The following is a 22,546-nucleotide window of genomic DNA, read 5'->3' on the forward strand; positions in this document are numbered from 1 at the left end:
TTGCATATTTGGATGAATTTAACTATGAAATTGGAATATTCAAAAGTTTGGTGATCAATTTAGAATAAGAGTCATAGTTTGAGGATGGAATTTGAATGTAAAAAAGTTTAAAGACTAATTTAAAATGAGAGATAGTTTTAGGATGAAATTAGAATGTTTAAAAGTTTAGGGACTAATATAAAATAAAGGTCATAGTTTAGATACATATAATACCATTAACTCTACTAAAACGTTTGATAGGTTCACCATTTTCTTTAAATATAATATTATATAATCTCTAGTATCCATTTCCAATTATACAAGGATTCTAACAAAAATATGAAACAAAAAAAAGGTTAAACTAGGTATACGGGATAGTTCTGTTGTATGACAACTTTAATATACGATTAAGGAAAAGTTTTACCGGAAATGTTAATATTTTTTTAATATTTGGTAAAGCGCTGCCTAAAACATTTTTTACCGGAAATGTTAATTTCGCTACCTAATCTCAGGTAGAAAAATAACATTTTAGGTAGCGTCCAATATTAACATTTTCGGTAGAAAAAAATAATATTTTAGGTAGTGCTTTACTGAAAATGTTAAACATTTTAGGTAGTGCCCAATATTATTATTTTCGGTAGAAAATAATGTTTTAAGTAGCGCTTTACTGAAATATTAAAAAAACGATAGCGTCTTTCTTTAACCGTATATTAATGTTGTCGTACCTGAGATAACCCGATCTACTTAACATAAAATTTGAGATGTGATGTTTTCTAGGTATAATCAAATTTGTTCGAGCGGTTCAAAGTTAACAATTATTGTAGTGATCATATAAGCAACAGGGCGTTTTTTTCATAAATATAATGAGCTTTGGAACACGGATGTGGACATTGAGAAAAACATTGAATGACAAATCAATGGGCAGTGATGAGGTAACAAAATGATTTTCAGAGCAGAAATTTATCAAGAGAAAAACAAAGGAAATATTTTGGGAGTTTGAAGCTTTAGTATAATCATTGCCAACACTTTTTTTATAATTATCGGTATTCGATATATTGATCGATTAATCTATATCATATATTGTAGATGTAAGAACAACCTACCCATTTCAATTTATTATTTGCAATTGTCAAGATTCGAACACCTGACATTACTTAAGGGATCTAGTATCTAATCTCAATAGACCAATTGATTATTGATATAATCACTTGCAGCCACACAATAAAACATCGAGACGCCAATTATGTCATATATCCTTTGATCAATGTGTCACGCAAGCTCTTCCTTCTCTTACATCAAGCTAACTCGGAAAGAATATATTCGACCTAATTTTTAAGATTCCCAACTTCATATACATATGGAAACCAAAAAAAAAAAAAAAATTATTTCCACGATTCCAATGGGATTATAATTCCAAACATGACATAATAGTAGTGACTCCGGAATCAAACTAGAGATTGAGAAGAAGAAGAAAACTAATTCAGTGACACTATATTCGTTATCATCAACACATGTGGGTGCTATAGGATCATTCTTATTCCACGTGGTGTTAGGCACTACTCAAACTTAAGCTCATTTTGATTGCGGTTGAACCTGGACATGGATAAGTCAACAAGGTTTCAAAGTATAATAATGATTAATGATAATTTTGGTAGTGTTATACCTTCTATGTAGGTCTTCCATATGTCACATCTTTTTAATTTTTTTTTTTTGAAGTTTTATATTTTTCCTCCGGTTGATCTTATGTTGTGACAATTGACAATTCCACATAATCTATTGATGAATGAGTTTATTCATTCTGTCGGTTTACGAATAACAATTATGATATATAGTATAACATCACTAAAAATTTATATATAAACCATTACATATAACTAAAAAGGTATACATATTCTCTTATTCTTTAAATCTCCAAAATCATACATGTTCATTGTCCATAATTCTACCATAGACTATTAACTGTGACTTTTAGTTAAAATCAGGAGTAAATTGCATGCAACTGTCACAACATAAATGTTACCATCAATAAAGCATAGATGATTTTATGATTAGGGATGGGCATGATACCAGAATTTGATGAGTTTTGACCCGACTCGATCAAGTCAGATTTTTTAAAAAAGATTTTCGGTTTTGAGTCGGGTTTAGGGTGAAAAATACCTGACCCGATCAATTTTTTTTTTTAATTTCATCTTATATATTTAGGGATAATTACAATAATACATCTATCTATATTTTTTTCAATTAAATCCCTATTTTTATTGGATAAAAATAATATTTTTAATAAATATATTATAATATATTAAAATACACCTTTAGTGACAATGAACATGATCACTAAAAGCATTAAATTTAAACATTAAAATGTATGGTGACACAATTTTCAAGTCGACACTATTATATCAACGACAATTATTTTAAAAATTGTCACAATTGTTCATTTTTTACTATTTATTCGACACAATTATCAATATAATTGTGATGAATTTATTTGACATTAAAAGTATATTTTGTGATCATCAATATTGTCCTGCTAAGTATTTTTTAGTGACTAAATGTTTGACACTATTATCAATAAAAATTGTGATAAATTTATTTAACACTAAAAGTATATTTGTACCACCAATGTTGTTACAATAAATACTTTTTAGTGACCAAATGTTCAATACTATTATCAATAACTCTGTCACTATTATATTAGCGACTACTTATTGAATTTTATTACAATTACTTGTATTTTTTGTGACTACATTTTTTGGCACAAAAAGATTAATAACAGTGATGAAAATTTAGACACTAATATTATACTTATTAGTGACAAATATTTTATCATAACTACATAATTAAATTGATTAATTAAAAAATATTATGAAATCAATTATAATGGATATTACATTTTTTTTAGTTGTATCCATCTTCTTTAAGAACATGCATTGCAATCATTGTCATCGATTAGTTATTCATTAACGATCGATGATGTGACATTTTCATATGTTTATTATTTTCTATAACCACTAATATCATATTTATTAATCGACTAATTCAGATCGGGTACTACATAGGCAAAGGCGACCCTCCTAGCCCAATTTGTTTAAGGAATCTAGTGCCTTATCCCGCTAAACTAACTTGATGTTGGTTTCACATGTTAATTTTTGATAAATTAATACAATGCATGATTTCTAAGATGATTGAATTGGGGCATTCAATGAAAAAGTGCAATGCCTAACTACTATGCTAAGAAAGAAATATTTATTGTTGACAAAAGAAATAATATTTATGTTAAACTATTGTTGGAATTATAATTTTATTTATTTTAATATATATAATATTTATTATTATTATAATAATTTTTTTTATTAACCTAAGGTGATTAGAAAGTAATATATATTCTAAATACTCTCAACCATTTGACAATGAACAGTCAATCACCCTGTTGTAGGTGCTAGTGCTCTAACCTGTGACCTCTAAGAACAATAATGATTCCTTTAACCACTGAGGTAAGATGGTTCGTACAATTATTATAATAATAATTTAATTAATTTTTCTATGATATCTCATATGAAATAAGTTTGTGGAAGATAAATACAAAATAAAAATTAGGTTGATTTTAAAATATAATCGAATAAATATTAAGATTTAAATCTAAAATAATACCATGTGTTCTTAAATTATATTTTAAAATAAAATAAAATAAAAATATTTGACAATGTATTAACCCTTGTGGTGAAAATCTTAAATTAAAAAAATAATAATAATTAACTAGTGTTTGCAAAATCCACATATATCTCAATAAATATAATAAATTACATATAAAATCTAATAAAAAATTTGAAGAAAAAACAAATCATAATTGAAAATTAAATGGTACTGTCACAGCTTATAGTATCATCAACCAGTTATTTAGTTAATAAAAAATTATAATAATATAAACCAATACATTTAAAAGGTTAAGATAATATTATTAGTCACATATAATTTTATTAGTCACATAGTCATTGTAAAATTTAGATTGTTATTAAAATTTAAAATTTTAAAATACATTCAAAGTAAAATTGATCAAATTAGAGCATAATAACTAAAATCACAGTTTGCACATAATATAGAGACTAAGAACAAAAGTTTACCTTTTGAAAAACTAATTTATCTTAACAACTAGTTTATCTTAACAACAATTTTAATTATTATTGATGTCTATATTTATCACAACAAAAAGTAAAATTTTTAGTGACAAGTAACTTTATTGTCGCAACAAATATCAAACAGTAGTTATCACATTAGTGTTATCACTGTCATATTGTTTCTCGTTAAAAAAAGAATTAAAGCCAATTTGTGTATTTTAATAGTGTCTTAATTTTTGTTACAGTGGAATTTGTATCACGATTATATACTTATAGTGAGAATTTAATTGTGATAAAAATATAATCATCATAGTTATTACTATAACAATGATGACACAATTATTTTTATTAACAGTGTCGTACAAAATTTTTGTCACAAAAAGTTTAATATTTATGATAAAATCACTAATAGCCACTATCAATTTGTCAATAAAAACTTTTACTCTTGTGTAATACTTGTGACGTAATTTAATACTGTCACAAGTATACCATTATAAAATGATAAACTTACTAGTGAAAAATATTATTGTCACAATTATCAATAATAATAATGACCACTTAATATTTTGTAACTATTATATCATTTTATTAATAATATATTTGATTTTACATCTATATTATATCAATAATAATATGAACCAAAATTAATCAACACAATTATATCACTTTTCTTAATTAAATGAGTAAGTGAATCTTTATATTTTGGGTAAATTATGCATTTGGTACTTAAATTGTAAGTTTTGATTTATTTAGTATCTAAACTTTTAATTTTTTCAAAACCATATCTAAAGTTTAGTTTTTGTCATTTTAGTACCCTACCGTTAAAAACTTAATTTTTGTTTCATTTTAGTAGACGTTCAAAATTTAACGTTAAGTTTTGGAAAAAAAATTGAAAGTTTACGTACTAAAACGAACCAAAACTGATAGGTTAGGTGCTAAACACGTTAAATTTTTAACGGCGGGTACTGAAATGAAAACTAAATGATAGATATGATTTTGAAAAAGTTGAAAGTTTAGGTACTAAAACGGATCAAAACTGATAGTTTAGGTACTATGTGTAGTTTACCCTTATGTTTTTATTGTTGTCAAACTATTTACCAAGTGATAAGTAAAAGTAAAAGGTGTATTGTTACACAAATTCAAAGTCGATTGCTCATTTAACTGCAAATTGAAAAAATATAACTGATTTGTTTAGAATCAAATATAAGGATTTCCTTGATAAAATTAAGAAGAAGAAAATCAATTATTATCACAAGGCCTGGTCTTTGAATTTATTTATAAAAAGAACGTAACCCTCAAAACTCTTGAAACATACAAGGCGTGTTAGTGTGTGTTTGTGTACGACTATGAACATTACGATTTGGTAAAATATAAATCTTTCTTCACTACCATTCATGGCAGTTAATAATCTGGATTACACGGGAAAGTTACACTTGGCTGGTTTCCGATGAATCAGATGAAATTATAGGGTAAATTTTCAATCTTTCTTCATCACCATTGGATCAGGTAAACCACCAACCTTAGCAGTTCCCTATACAGCATTCGTGCTCGACATTATATTCAGTTTGCTTTCTTTATCCAAAGTTGCAAACTGTTAAAAATTAGTTTCAAAGTTGGTTGCCAAACTTTGAAACTAACTTTTAACAATCTCCCACTTGAAGACTGATTTTAATCTGTCTTCACACCTCGATCAATGCAGCAGTATTTCTGGTCTTGTTAATCTAGCATGCCAACTGAAGCTGAACACAACTTCAGTTTGTCCGTATTCACCGTCTTTTCAACATGTCTGCCGGATTTGAGCTCCACTAATCTTTTCAGTTTCAAAATCATCTTCCAGAAGAGATCGGATAAAATGAATCTCAATTGTATGTGCTTCGTCCTGGAATGAAAAGACGGATTCTTGCTAGATGGATAGCACTTTAACTGTCGCAATACAAGACATTGTTTCTTGTTCTTGCCTACTCTTCCAAGAAACTTTAGAGCCAAATCATCTCCTTGTGGCTTGTAACAGCGACCATATTCTACTTCAGTGTGGAGAGAGCAACTATCTTCTGTAGTTGAGAAACCCAACTCACTGCAGTTCTCCTAGAGTATATACATACCCTGTAGTGCTCATTCTGATGTCAATATTTCCGGCTAAGTCAGCATCTACATAGCCTGTCAGTATCGTATCTCCACCTTTGAAACAAAGTACTTGGTTTGTAGTACCCCGCAGATATCTAGGATCCATTTGACTGCTTCCCAGTGCACCTTGCCCGGATTATTCATGTACCTGCTAACAGCTCCTGCTTGAGCAATATCTAGTCCTGGATTACACGGGAAAGTTACACTTGGCTGGTTTCCGATGAATCAGATGAAATTATAGGGTAAATTTTCAATCTTTCTTCATCACCATTGGATCAGGTAAACCACCAACCTTAGCAGTTCCCTATACAGCATTCGTGCTCGACATTATATTCAGTTTGCTTTCTTTATCCAAAGTTGCAAACTGTTAAAAATTAGTTTCAAAGTTGGTTGCCAAACTTTGAAACTAACTTTTAACAATCTCCCACTTGAAGACTGATTTTAATCTGTCTTCACACCTCGATCAATGCAGTAGTATTTCTGGTCTTGTTATTCTAGCATGCCAACTGAAGCTGAACACAACTTCAGTTTGTCCGTAGTCACCGTCTTTGTCAACATGTCTGCCGGATTTTGAGCTCCACTAATCTTTTCAAGTTTCAAAATCTCATCTTCCAGAAGAGATCGGATAAAATGATATCTCAATTGTATGTGCTTCGTCCTGGAATGAAAAGACGGATTCTTTGCTAGATGGATAGCACTTTAACTGTCGCAATACAAGACATTGTTTTCTTGTTTCTTGCCTAACTCTTCCAAGAAACTTTAGAGCCAAATCATCTCCTTGCTGGCTTCTGTAACAGCGACATATTCTACTTCAGTTGTGGAGAGAGCAACTATCTTCTGTAGTTGAGAAACCCAACTCACTGCAGTTCCTCCTAGAGTATATACATACCCTGTAGTGCTCATTCTGATTTCAATATTTCCGGCTAAGTCAGCATCTACATAGCCTGTCAGTATCGTATCTCCACCTTTGAAACAAAGTGCTTTGTTTGTAGTACCCCGCAGATATATGAGGATCCATTTGACTGCTTCCCAGTGCACCTTGCCCGGATTATTCATGTACCTGCTAACAGCTCCCACTGCTTGAGCAATATCTAGTCTGGTACAAACCATGACATACATTATACTTCCAATTGCTGAGGCATACGACACCTTCACCATGTGTGCACATTCTTCCTCCGTCTTTGGTGACTGTTCTTTGGAGAGTCTAAAATGAACACCTAAAGGTGTACTGGTTTAGCATCTTGCATGTTGAACCTGGAGAGTACTTTGTTGATGTACTCAGCCTGTGATAATATCAAAGTCCCCGACTTTGTGTCTCTCTTGATCCTCATCCCAAGAATTTGCTTTGCATCACCCAGATCCTTCATAGCAAACTGCTTCGACAATTTTTGCTTCAAGTGTATAATCTCTTGCATGTTTGAGCATGCAACGAGCATGTCATCAACGTACAACAATAAAATAATGAAGCTATTGTCGAACCTCTTTGATGTAGCAAAAATGATCTGCTTGGCATCTGGTAAAACCACTGTTACCCATGAAGCTATCAAACTTCTTGTAACACTGTCTAGGAGCTTGTTTTAAACCATGCAAGCTATTCTTCAACCTGCATACCAGGTTTTTCTTGCCTGCCTCTATGAAGCCTTTTGGCTGCTTCATATAGATTTCTTCCTCCAAATCACCATGAAGGAAAGTTGTCTTTACATCTAATTGTTCAAGATGTAAATTCTATGCAGCTACAATTTTCAACACCAGTCTGATTGTAGACAATTTTACGACTGGAGAGAAAATTTCATTGTAGTCAATACCTTCTTTTTGCTGAAAACCTTTGACAACTAATCTCGCTTTGTAGCGTTTTCTCCTATCGTGCTCTTCTTTGATCCTGTAAATCCACTTGTTATGGGGTGTTTTCTTGCCTGGTGGTAATTCAGCTAATTTTCACGTCTGATTTAACATAAGAGACTCCATCTCGTCTTTCATGGAAGACTCCCACTTGACTGAATCCTACACTTGCATTGCTTCATCATAGCACTCTGGTTCACCATTGTCAGTCAGCAATAAGTAGTGCAAAGAAGGAGAATAACGCTGGGTTGGTTTAGGAATTCTGGAGGAGCGTCTCAGTTCTGGTGTGCCTGGTTCTTCTTGAACAGCTTCAGGATTGATCTGAACATCATTTCCATAAATCTCCTCAAACTCAGCAAATTCCTTTGTTTCAGCTTTGGTATTGAAGCTACTTGATTCTATGGTTGCCCTGTCTTTGTACATCACATTCTCATTGAAAATGATATCTCTGCTTCTGATGATCTTCCGATTTTCATAGTCCCAAAACTGGTAACCGAACTCATCACCGCCATAACCAACACCAACAAAGGAACATTTGTTGGACTTAGCATCAAACTTCTTTCAGCAAAATCTATGTGTACATAAGAAATGCAACCAAACACTCATAAGTGTGAAAGGTTTATTTCTTTCTTGCTCCAAACTTCCTCTGGTATTTTGCCCATCCAAAGGAATTGAGGGCCCATGGTTGATCAGGTAAGCTGCAGTGTTGATAGCTTCAGCCCATAGCATTTTGGGCAAACCAACATGTATCCTCATACTTCTGACACGTTCATTCAGAGTTCTGTTCATGTGCTCTGCTACGCCATTCTGATGTGGTGTCATGGTAACTGTTATCTCCATCTTGATCCTATTGTTTGCGCAAAATTCTCTGAATCTTCTATTTTTGTACTCTCCTCCATTGTCAGACCTCAATCGCTTGACTTTTAAACCAGTCTCATTTTCCACCATGGCCTTCCATTTTTTGAAAGTATCAAAGACTTCTGATTTCTTCTTTAGAAAATAAACCCATACCTTCCTTGTAGAATCATCGATGAATATGACATAATATAATGAGCCTGCAAGAGATGGAACTGGAGATGGTCCCCATACATCAGTATGAATCAACTCTAACCTTTCTGCCTTGGGTGTCTTGCCAATCTTTGCAAAGATGACTTTCTTTTGTTTGCCAAAGATGCAATCCTCGCATAGTCTGACATCTACATTCTTTAGATCTGACAGCTTCCCTTTTGACAAAAGTGTCTTCATCCCTTTCTCGCTCATATGGCCAAGCCTTTGGTGCCACAAGTTTGATTTTCCATCAGCATCTGCTACTGTAATGATATTCTTTAAATTTGAGGTTACATAGAGAGTACCAGTCTTCTTACCACGAGAAATGACGAGTGCTCCTTTGGTAATCTTCCATTCACAGCCTGAAAAGGTTGTGCTATATCCTTCTCCATCAAGCTGTCCTACAGAAATAATATATTTCTTTTGAGGCCAGGAATATGTCTCACTCCCTTCAGCGTCCAGGTGGTCTGGTTTGGCTGGTTTAATCGGATGTCTCATTTTCCGATGATCCTCAAGGTTTCATCATCAGCTAGATGAACCTTCCCAAAATCACCACTGACATAGTTCTCCATGATTTCTTGGCATGGGGTGGAGTGGAAAGATGCCTTTAAATCCAAGATCCATGATTAAATCGAACTGATGACGCTTAGAATCATGGTATCACCTGTCTCCTCTGTCACGTTGGCAGAATCCTGTGTGCCAGTATTTTTCTTCAGTGCTCGACAATCTCTTTTAAAGTGACCTTTCTTGCCGCAGTTATAACAGGTAAAATCTTTCTTTCTCGTTATGATTTTCCTCTTCTTGATTTTGATCTGCCACGATTTGAATTTCTTTATGAAGTTCTCCCTCTAGACTCCGTGTGCAAGGCTGAGGAGGTTAATGCTTCACCCGATTCTCTCTGTCGAATTTCTTTGCTCAATAACAGATCTAACATCGTCGAATTTTAATTTGTTGTTTCCCGACAAGCTGCTGACTGCTGTAACAATAGCATTCCAACTGTCTGGTAGAGATGATAAGAGAATTAAAGCTCGAACTTCATCATCAAATTCAATTTCCACGGAACTCAACTGGGTTGTGATAGTGTTGAGTTCATTTAGGTGTTGAGCCACTGATGCCCCTTCTGCCATTCGCAAATTGAATAATCGCTCATCAAGTAAACTTTGTTTGAGGCCGATGTCTTCTCATACATACTGGAGAGAGCCGCCATAAGACCTGCCGTGGTATTTTCCTTTGCTATGTTGAAAGCAACATTTCGGGACAACGTCAGTCGGATAATTCCGAGGGCTTGTCTGTCGAGAAGAGCCAATCTTCATTTTTCATGCCCTCTGGTTGCTTTCCAGAGAGAGATTGATATAGATTTTTCTGGTACAAAAAATCTTCAATCTGCATCTTCCAAAAGCCAAAGTCCGCACCATCGAACTTTTCAATTTTCACATTCCCTTCGTCTGCAGCCATCGCTCCCACTCGAATCTGGCTTCTTTTGGATCGTTTCTGACAATTTTCGCGAACCGCCGTGTATTAGAACACCTCCGTCAACAAATTCGTATCATCGAAAATTTTTTACTATTCACAAAATTCACTATTTACGTGAATAGTAACCTCACAAAAAATTGACAAAATTCACAACCAAAAGCTCTGATCACCAGTTATTGGGAAATAAACGAGTAAACAAGTAATTTCCCTATAACCAAATTAGTAAGAATGTGAAATAAAAGCGGAAAAATAATACCCAAAAATTGATAACGGAGTTCAGCCAATTGTTCTTACGTCTCCGGACTGCTGCAGATCTTTTACTAAGAGAGAAAATTTACAAGTGTTTACAAAACACTCACTACTCACAAGAAAACAATATCTTGTATTGCGACAGTCAAAGTGCTATCCATCTAGCAAAGAATCCGTTTTTTCATTCCAGGACGAAGCACATACAATTGAGATATCATTTTATCCGATCTCTTCTGGAAGATGGGATTTTGAAACTTGAAAAGATTAGTGGAGCTCAAAATCCGGCAGACATGTTGACAAAGACGGTGACTACGGACAAACTGAAGTTGTGTTCAGCTTCAGTTGGCATGCTAGAATAACAACACCAGAAATATTGTTGCATTGATCGAGGTGTGAAGACAAATTAAAATCAGTCTTCAAGTGGGAGATTAATAAAAGTTAGTTTCAAAGTTTGGCCAACTTTGAAAAATGTTTTCACAAATGTTTCTTTGAAAAATGTTTTTCAAATTTTGGTAAGTTTGTTTGTTGAAAATAGGAATGGGTAAATTCACTTTAGTCATTTCACTTTAGGGTATTTTTAAAGATTAGTCCCTAAGTTTCAACTATAAATACCCTAGCTCATTTAGCTTCAAACTTATCCCAAATCCCAAATCATTTTTTCTCCCAATACTAGAGAGTTTCTTGTGAGTAGTGAGTGTTTTATAAACACCTATAAATTTTCTCTCTTAGTAAAAGATCTACAGCAGTCCGGAGACGTAAGCACAATTGGCTGAACTCCGTTATCAATTTTCATGTATTATTTTTCCGCTTTCATTTCACATTCTTACTAATCTAGTTATAGGGAAATTACTTGTTACTCGTTTATTTCCCAATAACTGGTAATCAGAGCTTTTGGTTATAAATTTTGTCAATTTTTGTGAGGTTACTATTCATTACTATTAACGTGAATAGTGAATTTCGTGAATAGTGAAATTTTGTTGGCGATACGAATTTGTCGACGGAGGTGTTCTAATACACGGTGGTTTGCAAGAATTGTCAGAAACGATCCAAACGAAGCCATATTCGAGTGGGAGCGATGGCTGCAGACGAAGGGAATGTGAAAATTGAGAAGTTTGATTGTGCGAACTTTGGCTTTTGGAAGATGCAGATTTAAGATTTTCTGTACCAGAAAAATCTATATCAACGTCTCTTAGGGAAGCAACCAGAGGGCATGAAGAATGAAGACTGGGCTCTTCTCGACAGACAAGCTCTCGGAGTTATCCGACTAACGTTGTCCCGCAATGTTGCTTTCAACATTGCAAAGTAAAAGACCATGGCGAGTCTTATGATGGCTCTCTCCAATATGTATGAGAAGCCATCAGCCTCAAACAAAGTTCATTTGAGGAGGCGATTGTTCAATTTGCGGATGGCGGAAGGGGCATCGGTGGCTCAACACCTAAATAAACTCAACACAATCACAACCCAGTTGAGTTCCGTGGAAATTGAATTCGATGATGAAGTTTGAGCTTTAATTCTCTTATCACCTCTACTAGACATTTGGAATGCTACTGTTACAGCAGTCAGCAGCTCGTCGGGAAACAACAAATTAAAATTTGACGATGTTTGAGATCTGGTATTGAGTGAAGAAATTCGACGGAGAGAATCGGGTGAAGCATCAACCTCCTCATCCTTGTACACGGAGTTCAGAAGGAACTTCAGAAAGAAATTCAAATTGTGGTAGATCCAAATCAAGAACGGGAAAGAAATATTTTACCTGTTATAACTACGACAAGAAGGGTCACTTTAAAAAAGATTGCCGAGCACCGAAGAAAAATATCGGTGCACAGGAATCTACCAACGTGACAGAGGATAAAGGTGATGTCATGATTCTAAGTGTCAACAGTCCGATTGAATCATGGATCTTGGATTCATGAGCATCTTTCCACTCCACCCCATGCCAAGAAATCATGGAGAACTATGTCAGTGGTGATTTTGGGAGGGTTCATCTAGCTGATGATGAAACCTTGAAGATCATCTGAAGAGGAGACATCCGACTAAAGCTGCCAAACCAGACCACCTAGACGCTGAAAGGTGTGAGACATATTCCTGGCCTAAAAAGAAATTTGATTTCCGTAGGACAGCTTGATGGAGAAGGTTATAGTATAACATTTTCAGGCTGTGAATGGAAGATTACAAAAGGAGCACTCGTCATTGCTCGTGGTAAGAAGACATGTACTCTCTATATAGAGAATATCATTGCAGTAACAGTAGCAGATGCTGATGGAAAATCAAACCTATGGCACCAAAGGCTTGGCCATATGAGCAAGAAAGGGATGAAGACACTTTTGTCAAATAAGACACCCAAGGCAGAAAAGTTAGAGTTGGTTCATACTGATGTATGGGGACCATCTCCAGTTCTATCTCTTGCAGGCTCATTATATTATGTCACCTTCATCGATGATTCTACAAGGAATGTGCATTTATTTTCTGAAGAATAAATCAGAAGTCTTTGATACCTTCAGAAAATGGAAGGCCATGGTGGAAAATGAGACTGGTCTGAAAGTCAAGCGGTTAAGGTCTGATAATGGAGGATAGTACAGAAATCGTAGATTCAGAGATTTTACGCAAACAATGGGATCAAGATGGAGACAACAGTTCCCATGACACCGCATCAGAATGGCGTAGCAGAGCGCATGAACAGAACTCTGAATGAACGTGCCAGAAGCATGAGGATACATGTCGGATTACCCAAATTTCTTTGGGCTGAAGCTATCAACACTGCAGCTTACCTGATCAACCGTGGGCCCTTAGTTCCTTTGGATGGTAGAATACCAGAGGAAATTTGGAGCAAGAAAGAAATAAACCTTTCACAGTTAAGAGTGTTTGGTTGTATTTCTTATGTACACATAGACTCTGCTAAAAGAAGTAAACGTGATGCTAAGTCCAACAAATGTGCCTTTGTTGGTTATGGCAGTGATGAGTTCGGTTATCGGTTTTGGGATTACAAAAATCGAAAGATCATCAGAAGAAGAGATGTCATTTTCAATGAGAATGTGATGTACAAAGACATGTCAATTGTAGAATCAAGTAGCTCCAATACCAAAGCTGAAACAAAGGAATTTGTTGAGTTTGAGGAGATTTCTGGAAATGATGTTCAGATCAATCCTGAAGCAGTTCAAAAGAACCAGGCACACCAGAACTGAGACGTTCCTCCAGAATTCCTAAACCAACCCAACGATATTCTCCTTCTTTGCAATACTTGTTGCTGACTGACAATGGTGAACCAGAGTGCTATGATGAAGCAATGCAAGTGGAGGATTCAGTCAAGTGGGAGTCTTCTATGAAAGATGAGATGGACTTGCTTATGTCAAATCAGACGTGGGAATTACCTGAATTACCACCAGGCAAGAAAGCACTCCACAACAAGTGGATTTATAGGATCAAGGAAGAGCACGATGGGAGCAAACGCTAAAAAGCGAGATTGGTTGTCAAAGGTTTTCAAAAAAAAGAAGGTATTGACTACAATGAAATTTTCTCTCCAGTCGTGAAGCTGTCTACAATCAGACTGGTATTGAAAATTATAGTTGTAGAGAATTTACATCTTAAGCAGTTAGATGTAAAGACAGTTTTCCTTCATGGTGTTTTGGAGGAAGAAATCTATATGAGGCAGCCAGAAGGCTTCATAGAGGCAGGCAAGAAAAACCTGGTATGCAGGTTGAAGAAGAGCTTGTATGGTTTAAAGCAAGCTCCTAGACAGTGGTACAAGAAGTTCGATAGCTTCATGGGTAGTAGTGGTTTTACCAGATGCCAAGCAGATCATTGTTGCTACATCAAGAGGTTCGATAATAGCTTCATTACTCTATTGTTGTACGTTGATGACATGCTCGTTGCAGTCAAACATGCAAGAGATTATACACTTGAAGCAAAAATTGTCGAAGTAGTTTGTTATGAAGGATCTGGGTGCTGCAAAGCAGATTCTTGCGATGAGGATCAAGAGAGACAAAAAGTCGGGGACTTTGATGTTATCACATGCTGATTACATCAACAAAGTACTCTCCAGGTTCAACATGCAAGATGTTAAACCAGTAAGTATACCTTTAGGTGTTCATTTTAGACTCTCAAAAGAACAGTCACCAAAGACGGAGGAAGAACGTGCACACATGATGAAGGTACCGTATGCCTCAGCAATTGGAAGTCTAATGTATGCCATGGTTTGTACCAGACTAGATATTGCTCAAGCAGTGGGAACTGTTAGCAGGTACATGAATAATCTGGGCAAGGTACACTGGGAAGCAGTCAAATGGATCCTCAAATATCTGTGGGGTACTACAAACAAAGCACTTTGTTTCAAAGGTGGAGATACGATACTGACAGGCTATGTAGATGCTGACTTAGCCGGAAATATTGACATCAGAAGGAGCACTACAGGGTATGTCTATACTCTAGGAGGAACTACAGTGAGTTGGGTTTCTCAACTACAGAAGATAGTTTCTCTTTCCACAACTGAAGCAGAATATGTCATTGTTACGCAAGCCAGCAAGGAGATGGTTTGGCTCCAAAGTTTCTTGGAAGAGTTAGACAAGAAACAAGAAAACAATGTCTTGTATTGCGAAAGTCAAAGTGCTATCCATCTAGCAAAGAATCCGTCTTTTCATTCCAGGACGAAGCACATACAATTGAGATATCATTTTATCCGATCTCTTCTAGAAGATGGGATTTTGAAACTTGAAAAGATTAGTGGAGCTCAAAATCCGGCAGACATGTTGACAAAGACGGTGACTATGGACAAACTGAAGTTGTGTTCATCTTCAGTTGGCATGCTAGAATAACAACACCAGAAATATTGCTGCATTGATCGAGGTGTGAAGACAGATTAAAATCAGTCTTCAAATGGGAGATTGTTAAAAGTTAATTTCAAAGTTTGGAAACCAACTTTGAAAAATGTTTTTCAAAGTTTGTTAAATGTTTCTTTGAAAAATGTTTTTCAAAGTTTGGTAAAGTTTGGTAGATGTTTGTTGAAAATAGGAATGAGTAAATTCACTTTAGTCATTGCACTTTAGGGTATTTTCAAAGATTAGTCCCTAAGTTTCAACTATAAATACCCTAGCTCATTTAGCTTCAAAATTATCCCAAATCCCAAATCATTTCTTTCTCCCAATACTAGAGAGTTTCTTGTGAGTAGTGAGTGTTTTGTAAACACCTGCAAATTTTCTCTCTTAGTAAAGGATCTGCAGAAGTCCAGAGACATAAGCACAATTGGCTGAACTCGTTATCAATTTTCGGGTATTATTTTTCCGCTTTTATTTCACATTCTTACTAATCTGTTTATAGAGAAATTACTTGTTTACTCGTTTATTTCCCTATAACCAGATTAGTGAGTGAGAATGTGAAATAAAAGCGGAAAAATAATACCCGAAATTGATAACGGAGTTTAGCCAATTTTGCTTACGTCTCCGAATTGCTGCAGATCTTTTACTAAGAGAGAAAATTTACAGGTGTTTACAAAACACTCACTACTCACAAGAAAACTCTCTAGTAATGGGATAAAGAAATGATTTTTGGGATTTGATCTGCCACGATTTGAATTTCTTTCTGAAGTTCTCCCTCTGGACTCAGTGTGCAAGGCTGAGGAGGTTGATGCTTCACTCGATTCTCTCCGTCGAATTTCTTCGCTCAATACCAGATCCCGAACATCGTCGAATTTTAATTTGTTGTTTCCTGACGAGCTGCTGACTGCTGTAACAGTAGCATTCCAATTATCTGGTAGAGATGATAAGAGAATTAAAGCTCGAACTTCATCATCGAATTCAATTTCCACTGAACTCAATTGGGTTGTGATTGTGTTGAGTTCATTTAGGTGTTGTGCCATCGATGCCCATTCCGCCATCCGCAAATTGAATAATCGCCTCATCAAATGAACTTTGTTTGAGGCCGATGACTTCTCATACATACTGGAGAGAGCCGCCATAAGACTCGCCGTGGTCTTTTCCTTTGCTATGTTGAAAGCAACATTTCAGGACAACGTCAATCGGATAACTACGAGAGCTTGTCTGTCGAGGAGAGCCCAGTCTTCATTCTTCATGCCCTCTGGTTGCTTTCCTGAGAGAGGATGATATAGATTTTTCTGGTACAGAAAATCTTCAATCTGCATCTTCCAAAATCTAAAGTTCGCACCATCGAACTTCTCAATTTTTACCTTTCCTTCATGCAGCCATCGCTCCCACTCGAATCTGGCTTCTTCGGATCGTTTTGACAATTTCTGCGAACCACCGTATATTATAACACCTCCGTCGTCAAACTCGTATCGCCGATAAAATTTTTACTATTCACAAAATTCACTATTCATGTGAATAGTAATGAATAGTAACCTCGCAAAAATTGACAATTCACAACCAAAAGCTCTGATTACAGTTGACCTGTCTTTGTACATCACATTCTCATTGAAAATGTCATCTCTTCTTCTGATGATCTTTCGATTTTCGTAGTCCCAAAACCGGTAACCGAACTCATCACCGCCATAACCAACAAAGGCACATTTGTTGGACTTAGCATTAAGTTTACTTCTTTCAGCAGAGTCTATGTGTACATAAGAAATACAACCAAACACTCTTAAGTGTGAAAGGTTTATTTCTTTCTTGCTCCAAACTTCCTCTGGTATTCTGCCATCCAAAGGAACTGAGGGCCCACAGTTGATTAGGTAAGCTGCAGTGTTGATAGCTTCAGCCCAACTAAATTTGGGTAATCCGACATGTATCCTCATGCTTCTGGCACGTTCATTCAGAGTTCTGTTCATGCGCTCTGCTATGCCATTCTGCTGCAGTGTCATGGGAATTGTTGTCTCCATCTTTATTATTGTTTGCGTAGAAATCTTTGAATCTACGATTTCTGTACTCTCCTCCATTATCAGACCTCAACCGCTTGACTTTCAGACCAGTCTCATTTTCCACCATGGCCTTCCATTTTCTGAAGGTATCAAAGACTTCTGATTTCTTCTTCAGAAAATAAACGCACACCTTCCTTGTAGAATCATCGATGAAGGTGACATAATATAGTGAGCCTGCAAGAAATGGAACTGGAGATGGTCCCCATACATCAGTATGAACCAACTCTAACTTTTCTTCCTTGGGTGTCTTGCCAATCTTTTCAAAACTGACTTTCTTTTGTTTGCCAAAGATGCAATCCTCGCATAGTCCAACATCTATACTCTTTAGATCCGGCAGCTTCCCTTTTGACAAAAGTGTCTTCATCCCTTTCTCGCTCATATGGTCAAGCCTTTGGTGCCATAGGTTTGATTTTCCATCAGCATCTGCTACTGCAATGATATTCTCTAAATTTGAGGTTACATAGAGAGTACCAGTCTTCTTACCACGAGCAATGACGAGTGCTCCTTTGGTAATCTTCCATTCACAACCTGAAAAGGTTGTGTTATATCCTTCTCCATCAAGCTGTCCTAAAGAAATCAAATTTCTTTTGAGGAAAAAAATATGTCTCACTCCTTTCAGCGTCCAGGTGGTCTGGTTTGGCAACTTTAATCGGATGTCTCCTTTTTCGACGATCTTCAAGGTTTCATCATCAGCTAGATGAACCTTCCCAAAATCACCATTGACATAGTTCTCCATGATTTCTCGACATGGGGTGGAGTGGAAAGATGCCCCTGAATCCAAGATCCATGATTCAATCGGAGTGTTGATGCTTAGAATCATGGCATCACCTGTCTTCTCTGTCATGTTGGCATATTCCTGTGCACCGGTATCTTTTAAATGGCTTTCAAGTTTGGCAACCAATTTTGAAAAAATGTTTTTCAAAGTTTGGTAAATATTTCTTTGAAAAATGTTTTTCAAAGTTTGGTAGATGTTTGTTGAAAATATGAATGTGTAAATTCACTTTAGTCATTGTACTTTAGGGTATTTTCAAATATTAGTCCCTAAGTTTCAACTATAAATACCCTAGCTCATTTAGCTTCAAAATCCCAAATCCCAAATCATTTCTCTCCCAATACTAGAAAGTTTCTTGTGAGTAGTGAGTGTTTTGTAAACACCTGTAAATTTTCTCTCTTAGTAAAAGATCTGCAGCAGTCCGGAGACGTAAGCACAATTGGCTGAACTCTGTTATCAATTTTCGGGTATTATTTTTCTGCTTTTATTTCGCATTCTTACTAATATGGTTATAGGGAAATTACTTGTTTACTCGTTTATTTCCCAACACAAACAATGCCAATACTAAACCATTGCTTCCAGCATCCGGCTCCGAGGCGACTTATCGAACTGAGTTTCGTGTAAATCGCCTGAAACGGATTGTTAGCGGCAGGCTTGTTTGCAGCATTGTTGATAGGGAACTATTGGTATGGTAATTCTCATTTACGTGAAAGCCAACGTGGTTCATTGGCTTCGTCCACCCCCAAGAAACCAAAACCTCAGCCTCCGGGCCCGGCTCAAAGCGTATCCGAGAAAACAAGTAGGATTTGGTCCATCGTCACTGACAACATCTTGCCGGATCCATGGAACAGTTCCTTGTTGGTATGGCAAAGAACAGTTTTTCATTTCCAACCTGAAACGAATTGAATGAATGGTACCAAAAAGTATTCAATAATTAAAGCTGTGATATATTTTTAAAAATTTTCTAGCTGTGCTGATGTACACATCTAATATCTTGAACTTTTTGTGCGGCTGGTGCTTTGTACATGATTTGCTCTGACTTGGGAATCTTGTTACCAGATCCAAATGGTAAGGTCTCCTTTTCTTATGTTAATGAATCTCTACGTGATTTTGCATTCCCAAACTTGTATAAAAATAGTTGCAGCATATTTATAATCTATTAATAGTATGTGCTTTGATGCAATTACATGCAACAGGTCTATTGCTCTATAATGGGTGGTATCACTTCTTCTACCAATATAATCCCAATGCAGCTGTTTGGTGTGGCATGGTTTGGGGCCATTCTGTTCCAAGGACCAATGGTACGACAAAGGCGGCGTATGGACTGATTCTGCAACAATCCGTTCTGATGGACGAATCATTATGCTATATGCAGGATACACCATGGATTCTATTCTGGTTCAAAACCTTGCTTATCCTGCTAACCTCTCTGATCTGACCCTCTTCTCATTAAATGGGTCAACTACAATGGGATCCCGGATCTAGTTCCACCCGCAGGCACCGAAAAAGGATTTCCGCGATCCAACCACCACCTGGCTGACATCTTTAGGGAAATGGCGCATCACCATAGGGTCCAAGATGAATAAAACTGGCATATCTTTGGTATATGATACTAAGATTTAAATGGGGTACTTCATGCTGTGCTCGGGACTGCATGTGGGAATGTGTGGATTTCTTCCCTGTTTCGGAAACATGAGAAAAGGGGTTGGACACATCCATTAATGGACCTGGAGTGAAGCATGTTGTCAAGGTAAGCCTGGATGATGACAGGCGAGATTACTATGCTATTGGTACGTCTCATGAGAAGAATAGTTCATGAATACCTAATGAAACTGAAATCGATCTCAGCATTGGAATAAGATATGATTATGGAATATTCTATGCTTCCAAGACTTTATACGATCAGAAGAAAAACAGAAGAGTTTTATGGGGTTGGATTGGAGAAGCGGATAGTGAAGCTGTGGATATGGAAGGATGGCATCTCTTCGGGTAATTCTACTATTTCAAACGGACCACAAAACGTTAATTAAAGCCTGCATGCTTGCTATTTACATTTACAGGCCATACCAATGACGATATTGTTTGACGACGAGACTCGTACTAATTTGCTTCAATGGCCAGTGGAAGAAACAGACAGTTTGAGGTTGAACAGCACCGAATTTGAAAAGGTTTCAGTCCACGCAGGATCAGTTGTTCCTCTTGATGTTGGTCCAGCCCCACAGGTTTGTCTTATTCTTTCCTAACATCTATATCACTGCCAATGATAATTTGTATATATAACAAGATCCTTGGTAATGTGACAGTTGGACATCATAGCCGAGTTCGAGGTCGATAAAGAAGCTTTGAAGACAGCAAATGGTGTCCATGAATCATTCAGCTGCAAAACCAGTGGTGGTGGAGCAGCCAAACGTGGGGCATTGGGATCTTTTGGTGCTAGTAGACGAGAGCCTCAGCGAACAAACTTCAGTGTACTTCTACATAGAAGTTCCGATGGCGAACTCAATACTTTCTTCTGAAGTGATCTATCTCGGTATGTATAAGTCGCCGTTGCTCTTTTGTAACTTCACTCGGCCGGTCGCTCACCATGCATATTGTAATGTCTCAGATCGTCTAAAGCAACCGATGTTGATAAACAAATTTTTGGAAACTTGGTTCCAGTGCTGAAGGGCGAAAACTTATCCCTCAAAATATTAGTAGAGTTTAATTTTTAACCTGTTTCAATTGTCTTCACGTAAGAATCAATAAACATGAAAATGTATTATTTTTCCCCCCAGGTGTATCATTCGATAATCGAAAGCTTCAGTCAAGGTGGAAGAACAGTGATCACATCTCGGGTATATCCAACGGAAGCAGTCTATGGAGCTGCTAAAGTGTTTTTATTCAACAATGGTACTGATACCAATGTTACTGCCTCACTTAAGATCTGGCAAATGAACTCTGCTTTCATTCAGCCCTATCCAGTTGATGATGATGATAATGACGACCACCATAAATCTTACGCCCCTTCTTCGCGTTTCTTTTTGTGCCCTATCAATTGCTTTGTGTCGTGCCTGGCACCTAACTTATCATGGTCTTGGGGACAGTGGCGTGATTTTAATAGTATTCACCAAGGCTTTCCATAGTCTCCTCCGGCTGCTATAGTGGAATTAAATAATAATAATAAAACAATCAAAGGAAAAACAATTTGGAAGGATTGGTTATAGTCAATAAGGACCATGATCCAGGTCAGCCGCGCCCGCGTCCCCCGCATTTCTCTTTATATACATTTTGCTACACCCTTTTCATCTCAATCTCTCCACTGAAGCCCCTTACTTTCATTGACATCTCTCTCTCTCTCTCTCTCTCTCTGACTTCCTTTTTTCTCTCTCTTAGTTGATAAAACAGAAACGATGAGTGTGATGAGACTCATATTGGGTTGGTCATTGGTCACCTTTCTCACGTTACTTTCCCAATCTCATCCAACAGCAGCGATGGCCGTCCCAGTGCCATCGAGGACCGCAGTGAAATGAATTTGCAGGATCATACTACTTCATTTCACCCAAGGAAACTGAGAGTTTATATAAGAAAACGAGCTGGCGGTGCGTTAGCCAAGGAAAAAGGAGGTGTTCAATCATCACTATCATCATCCTCATCACCCCTTCCAACCCTTCTTTCTTCCTTCATTTTTGCTTCCGTTCTTGCATCTTCTTTCTAACTTGTTATCTTCCTACTCTAGATTTCTATATTTCTTTTTCTCTTCTTTTTATTTACCAACTAATTCTAAAGTTAAGTTTATATTTTATACTAGTGTATATCTGTTTGTTCATCTATTTTTGGGATTTGAAGGAAAAAAGTATAAAAAAATTGTAATGGATGATTGTTAATTAAAAAAATTAAAATGATTGTTTCAAAGTTATTGAATGAGAAACAATACAATGGTAAATTAATAATATGTTGAAGAAGAAAAATAAAAGAGAAAGAGAGTGCTCCCAAGGATATATACTGTGCCGTAACGAATTAAACACTTGAGATATGCTTAGACAGTTGAGTCTTGTAAATAATGCGATAAACATCTAGCAAAAACTATGTCACAACAATCATATTATT

General features: G+C 36.2%; 1 pseudogene; it reads left to right on the forward strand.

Moving 5' to 3' along the window:
- The first annotated feature begins 19,102 nt into the window (after window positions 1-19,102).
- On the forward strand, window positions 19,103-22,154 carry LOC120214277 (annotated as a pseudogene).
- Window positions 22,155-22,546: the final 392 nt, after the last annotated feature.

This window comes from Hibiscus syriacus, unplaced genomic scaffold (genome assembly GCF_006381635.1).
Source record: "Hibiscus syriacus cultivar Baekdansim isolate YM2019G1 unplaced genomic scaffold, ASM638163v2 tig00110057_pilon, whole genome shotgun sequence".
NCBI lineage: Eukaryota > Viridiplantae > Streptophyta > Magnoliopsida > Malvales > Malvaceae > Hibiscus > Hibiscus syriacus.